Raw genomic sequence first — 7,361 nt, 5'->3', positions numbered from 1 at the left:
TTTTTTTTTTTTTTTAGAGGTTTTTGCTATAGGACGCGTGCGCTCGCCAGAAAGACAGAGAGAGAGGCAGACAGAAAGCAAGAAATCACCGCCCCCCCAGGGGGGATGGCCATGCTGCAATCCCTTCTCCTCCGTTCTCCTCTCAGGATCTTGGGCACGCACGCACACACACCTGGCGTGAGTTTAAGCCACCGGGTCCGAGACTCAAACCATGGTCAACTACATGGGAGTTCAGCGACATAGCCATTATGCTAACTGCTGGTCCCTGCTCTCAGGATTTTGAGCACACATGCACACACACCTGGCATGAGTTTTAAGCCACAGGGTCTGGGACTCAAATTACAGTTGACTACATGAAAGTTCAGCAGCATAACTGTTATGCCATCTGCTGGTCCCCCAACCCATTTTGTTCAATGGTAGGGTTGGAAGAGGTATTTCTCCAAAGAACATACAGTAGTCTCCACTTATCTGCATTTTATTTTCCATCATTTTAATTGCCCATGGCCAAGAAAGAGAAGGGTGAGTATAATACAGTAAGCTATTTTGAGAGAGAAAGACAACATTTACATACTTTTTTAAAAAAGATTCTTTATGGGACCAGCAGTTAGCATAATGGCTATGTCGCTGAACTCCTATGTAGTCGACCGTGGTTTGAGTCCCGGACCCGGGGGCTTAAACGCCCACCGGGGGTGGGGTGCATGCATGCCCAAGATCCCAAGAGGAGAATGCAGGAGAAGGTGGCCATCCCCCCTGCGGCATGGCCATCCCCCCTGGGGCGTGACTTCTCGTTTTTTTGTCTCTCTGTCTCTCTCTGTCTTTCTGGCGAGCACACGCGCCCTGTGGCGAAAACCTCTCAAAAAAAAAAAAGCAATTATTTTTTTTATAGTTGTTGTTGAATTTGCTATAGAGCATGTGCCCTTACCAGAGAGAGACAGAGAGAGAGAGAGTGAGAAAGCAAGCCACCAAGTCCAGGACTTGAACAGCATTCGGTCATGTGGGAGTCCAGCATTTTAACCACCACTCTTCCTGCTGGCCCCTACATAAGCTTTATTATAGTAAATATAATTGTTCATTTTATGGTAGTTAATACTGTCAACTTTTACTGTGCCTAATTTATACATTAGACCTTATCATAGATATGTATATCTAGGAAAAAACACAGTATACCTGTAAGGTTCAGTCCTACCAGCAAATTTTAGGCAACGACTGGAGGTCTTAGAACGTATCCCCCACTGAAAAAGGAGTGCCACTATACACAAATGGCCACTAAGCACAGGAAACGATCCTCAGCATCATTAGCCGTAACACAAAACTGAGAAAGCACCGCACACCCAGTAGCTGGCTGTCACCAAAAAGCCGCACAGCAACACGTGTCAGCACAAATGTGTAATAATGGCCCCTGGGAATATGACGTGGCGCAGCCACTTTGGAGAGCAGTCTGGTAGTACTGAAAACAAATTCAAGAGTGACTGATCCAGGTATATCCTCAAAGGAATCGGAAACAGGTACTCAGAGAAATACTTGTATACAGGAATTGAGAGCACTGGTCACCGTGGCCGCAATGTGGAAACAACCTGCATATCTATCAACTGATAAATGGATAAACAAACTGATAACTGGATAAACAAAAATCGAATTAAAGTACAAATGTAGAAAAATTGAATTAAAGTATGAATTTATTATGGTACCAAAATAATCAAAGTCCATGCATAGTTTTTTAAAACATTTTCTGTGCACATTTTGAAAATCCTTTGTGTTATGCTAAGTGAAAGAAGACAGACTCAAAAGGTGACACACTGTACGATTCTGTTTATACGCACTACCCCAAGTAGGCAAATCCGTATGATCAGAAAGCAGATAACGGCTACAGGCTGCAGAGAAGAGAATGGAGGAACGATTGCTGAAGGGCGTGGCATTTTCATTTGAGGCGATGATGTTTTGGAACTTGACAGAGGTGGCTACATACCATTATAAATGTACTAAATGCCACTGGATTGGATACTTCCAGTCAGTTCATTGTACATGAATTTCACCTTAACCAGAGGAAAAGAACTGAAGTAGCTACATGCCGCAATGTGGATCAACCTTGGAAACATTCTACCAAGTGGAAGAAGCGAGTCGCAAAACCTGTTGTATTCCTAACAAATACCTGAGGCTGCGTGATTGCATAAGGAATTCTAGGTCCACGCAGCTTACGGTTTCAAGGTCCAGCGTCTAACTTCCCGTGAGGCTACAACAGGGCAGACGGCAAGATCTTGAGAAGAGCAGAGAGAGGTCTGTGTTCTCGTGGGCTCTGCCGGCCTCCTTTCCTCTCTGTGTACACACCGGAACTCAGTCACGGAGGCCCTGCCCTAACCACCCAGTCACTGATCTCTTCTCAAAGGCCACTTTTGACACCATAACCAGATTAAGTTTTTACTTTCTTAACCCCACCAAAATGACTGAACACATGAATTTTGGGAGATCGTACTCAAACTGCAGCAGCGACATATGATTCTGTTTGTGTGGATGTCCAGAACAGGCAGGTATCCCGAGACAGAAAGGAGATTGGTGGCCGCCTAGGGCAGGAGAGGGGAGGCTCTGGGGAGCCTAGGACGACAGCCAAAGGGAGAAGAATTTCTCTATGAAGTGATGAAAATACTCAAAATTGGTTGTGGTGGTGGTCGTACACCTTTGGGAGTGTGCTAAAAACCATTAATTATGCCATCTAAGGGGGTGACTTGTACGGGATGAGGATTATATCACGACACAGCTGTCTCCAACAAGCCGGCGTTAGCTCACCTGCATCTGGGTCATAGGAACCAACCCCCAGCGCCGCCAGCTTCTCCCAACAGTGGTGCCGGTTGTGCTTGGCCTCGTGTTTGCCGGTGTACATCCACCCCACTTGCACAGGGCAGCGTTCTTACCTGCTTTTTGCAGATGGGGAGACTGAGCCCCAGAGATGGCCACTTGTCAAAGAGCAACAGAAAAAACGCTTTGAGCAGCGAGCTCTTGCTGACAGTATTGCTGCTTTACAGAAGTCAGTAGTAGCACTTGGAACAGTGCCCGACACACAGAAGGTGCTCGAAAAGTGCTACTATGTTTACACCGGACGAAGGACTCGGAAATAAGGCTGTTGTGCTCATTTCCATTTCTGACTTTAGCTCATGTTACCCCCTCACCTAGTTGGTCCTTTTGCTGTCTATTGAAATTTCCCGCCTCAAGCCCTTGTTAAATCTCACCTTCTTCAGAGATCTGCTTCTCTCTCCTTTCCTGATCTGCACTGCACTCACACAGTGTTTAGCCGTCCGATGTTCTTACTGCTTTGTTTTGTTTTGTTTGTTTTGACTCCCTGACCAGCTCCTATGCTCTATTAGAAATATTTCATTCTTGGGGACCAGCAGTAAGCGTAATGGCTCTGTCGCTGGAGACTCCCACGTAGTCGACCGCAGTTCGCATCCCGGACCCGGTGGCTTAAAACTCATGCCGGGCGCGTGTGCGTGCATGCCCAAGATCCCGAGAGGAGAATGGAGGAGAAGGGATTGCAGCGTGACCATCCCCCCTGGGGGGGTGATTTCTCGCTTTCTGTCTCTCTCTCTCTGTCTGGCGAGTGCAGGCATCCTATGGCAAAAAAAGTCTTAAAAAAAAAAAAAAGAAAGAAAGAAAATCACATGGGGGGGACCAGCAGTTGGCATAATGGCTATGTCACTGGACTCCCATCTTGTCAACTGCAGTTCGAGTCCCGGACCTGGTGGCTTAAAACATGCCAGGCACGTGTGTGTGCGTGCCCAAGATCCCGAGAGGAGAATGGAGGAGAAGGGATTGCAATGTTGCCATCCCCCTTGGGGGGTGATTTCTCACTTTCTTTTTGTCTCTGGCACGCGCCCTATAGCAAAAACCTCTTTTAAAAAAAGAAAAGAAAAGAAAAGAAAGAAATGTAGGAGGCAGGACCAGCAGGTGGCATGGTGGTTAAGGTGCTGGACAGTCCCACGTGGCTGACCATGGTTCGATGCCTGAAGCTTGTTTCTCACTTTTCCTCTCTGTCTGTGTCTCTCTCTGGTCAAATTAAAATAAATAATTTAATTAAATTAAATAATTAAAAAAAGAAATGTAGGCAACAGTGTGAATTATTTTACAACAAATATAACAAACATAATAAATTAGTTTACAACAAATATTTGTATTAACAACAAATACTTAACGGGATCTCTAAAGTGTATTTATTTTAGTCACAAATGGTCATATGATAGCAATGGGTGCATTCATGTACTCAGAGAAGCTGATTGTTCCCAGTAATGAAACTGAATTTTTTTATTTTAAAGAATTATTTTTATTTAATTTTATTTATTTATTTTTATTTTACCGGAAAGGGACAGAGTAAAAGCAAGAGTGAGAGAGGGAAAGTGAGAAGGCAAGCCACTAGGTCCAGAACTGGGACCCAGTCGGCCCGTGGGAGTCTAGTGCCCTCAACCACCAGACCACCTGCCGGCCCCAAAACTGAATATTTTTTAAAATGACATTCTGCTGCTTTGTCCAAAAACATGGTTAGTGCCACTCTGACAATGGCTCTAGAGTGAGGGCTAGTGTTGGTACTTTTTACAACTTACCAGGTGTCTGTGCTGTGCAGGCGGGTTGCAGACAACACTGCTTTGTGACATATTTGTAGGACCTGCACTGTAGACCTCAGCCAGAAACGTGTTCAAGAGCAGTCAGGAAAGCATAGATGCAGAACCGGAGTGCTACCAGCAGGTGGCTCTAAGAGGGCACGCGAACCATTACGTAGAGTACACATTAAGCTTTTTTTTTTTTTTTTTTGAGATCATTAGTTCGGATTTATTGATAACTGTGATTAAGGAAGGGGGGAAGGGGCAGCGCAGTATGAACCCTCCTGAGTGCAAGGCTCGCCACTTGTCTAGGGACCATGATTGGGGACGTATTTGACACCACAGCCATGTGGATGAGGCACCTCTCAGCCACCCTGTCTTCAAATTCATCGTTCCTCTCGGGAAAGCGCCACTTCCTTGAGATGTGGCTCATCTGCCGACCAGGGGACTGGACCTGGGCCCTGCGAGGCCCTCGGTCACGCACTCCTTGTTCTGCAGCTTGGTGCGGGTGGACATGAGAACCTGGCCAGTGTGGACCCGGGCTGCTGGGCCCTGGGGTTTCCGAAAGGCACCCCTCATACCGTCTGCAGCCTGTCAGCTCCAGCACGGGAAATGTCGTTGATGCGGAGGACGTGGAAAGGGTGGAACCACATGCGGATAAGAAAGCCATCCTTGCCACAACTGGTCACCATGTGCTTGGGCCTGCGACGAGAGCTGCTCATACTCATCTGACACCACGTGGCCCCAGAGTGGGACTCCATCCACTTTTGCCATCTTCTGCCCCAGGTCAAAGATGCGGATCTTGGCATCTGGGACACCTCGGCAGCGCGACTTCAGGTACGGCTTGTTCTTAGAATAGTGGTGACACCGGGTGGGGTGGCGGCCCATGGCTGACACTAAGATCTTCGGTGGCTAGCAAGTGACAGCTGCTCTTACAGCGCCGGCGGCCAACATTAAGGTTTTAATTTTTTTTTTTTTAAAAAAAGGCTTTTGCCTTAGGGCGCTCGCTGGAGAGAGGGAGAGGCAGACAGTGAGAGGGAAAGTGAGAAGTCATCCCCCTGGGAGACACCACACTGCAGCCCCTTCTCATTTCTGCTTCCGGGATCTTGGGCACGGACACACACGCGCCTGACAGGATTTTCAAGCCACCTGGTCAGGACTTGAACCACGTTGTCCAGTGGGAGGCCAGTGACTTAACCACTACGCCATCTGCTGGCTCCTAAGGTTAAGCTTAGCCTTTTTGACCATGTGAGTTTATGCATATTGTTTGTAGATGGAAACAGAATACTGGAGAAAGAACTGATAAAACTGTAGTTAAAACACACAAGAAATCCTAGAAGGCAAATAGGAAAACGGAAGAAAAACAGAAAAAGAGAACAAAGCATGCTACTTACAGGATGAGGTTTAAATTTGATCCCCTTTCCTACATTCAGGGGGAACCTTCTGCATAGGGAATGGAAAAGGGCTAAGATCAGCCTGCTTGGCTGGGATAAACAGCAGCAGACGGGGCCACCGCACGTCAAGAGGTCTGCACAACCCACTTGCGTGAGGGCGCGTGTAAGGCCTCCCCTGGCCGCTGCCCCTCCCAGGATGCCCACGGCAGTCCCCCGGAGGGCAGGGGAGCAGTCAGCTCTGTGGGGCTGGTCGGCCACAGTGTCACCTCCTTTTCTCCTCAAGCTCCAAACAGGCACACACAGCCACTAACTGATATGCAGGGCAGGGCATCCCTTAGGATGGAAAACAGATTTATTCCTTTATAAAAGGAAGACTGATAAAGCTTAGGACAAAAACCAAACACTGAAAATCAACCCGCCCCTCCCAGCGCTCGCAGGATATCTCAGACACGTATCTGGGGGCAGTAACGTGGTGGTTGGTGAGCCAGGGCCCTCTGGGGTGGACCGCTCCCGGGCTCTGGCAGAGTCCGTCAGCAGGGGGCGCTGTGGCCACGTGGCCTTGTGCAAACTCGTGGCTCACCAGCCTAGCTCTGTTTGGTGGGTATAGGGCAGACCCTGAGAGCCCACCACCTCCCCCACCCCATCTCATACACACCATTGTTATTTTCTTATACACCCTAGCACTTAAAGTACATATGTAAGTATAGATTATTTTTCTTCCTTTTAACGTAAAAGCTAACATATTATGTACACTGTTTTGTACATTGCATTTTAGCACAATGGATTTTGGAGGTTCTTCCATATGAGTTCACAGAGATCTTCTTTATTCTTTTAAACAATTGCATAAAGTTGCATTAGATGGGTGTACCATCATTTATTTAACCAGGCCCCACTGACACGCATTTGGGTGGCTCTAACCTTGTGTTACAATAATACACGGTGAGTGACTGCAGGGCACACACTTCATTCTGTGCAAGTACGTTTACAGGATAACTTCCTCAATGAACAATTCCTGGGTGCAAAGTTTGTAACTTTGACGTTGTCAGATTATCCTTCTTAATTACACCTAACAATTTCACCAGCAATACATAAAAGCACCTGTTTCCCCACAGTTTCATAAACATAAACACAGAGGGGCCAGCAGGTGGCGTGGTGGTTAAGGCACTGGACTCCCACACGGTCAACTGCAGTTCGAGTCCTGGACGTGGCAGCTTGCTTTCTAATTATTGCATTCTCTCTTTCTCTCTTTCTGGTAAGCACTCATGTCCTGCATAAAATTTAAAAAAACTAATAATAATAAAATAAGTAATTCTAGGGACCAGCAGATGGCATAATGTTTATGTCACTAGACTCCCACATTGTCAACTGTGGTTCAAGTCCCAGA

At 47.0% G+C, this 7,361-nt stretch overlaps 1 pseudogene; it reads right to left on the bottom strand.

Annotated features, from left to right (window-relative positions):
* Positions 1-4,812: 4,812 nt before the first annotated feature.
* LOC102487833 (60S ribosomal protein L10-like) lies at positions 4,813-5,471 on the bottom strand (annotated as a pseudogene).
* Between the last annotated feature and the right edge of the window lie 1,890 nt (positions 5,472-7,361).

The sequence above is a fragment of the Tupaia chinensis genome, unplaced genomic scaffold, assembly GCF_000334495.1.
Source record: "Tupaia chinensis unplaced genomic scaffold, TupChi_1.0 Scaffold000341_1, whole genome shotgun sequence".
NCBI classification, from domain to species: domain Eukaryota; kingdom Metazoa; phylum Chordata; class Mammalia; order Scandentia; family Tupaiidae; genus Tupaia; species Tupaia belangeri.
This window is presented reverse-complemented; position numbering and strand designations above follow the sequence as displayed.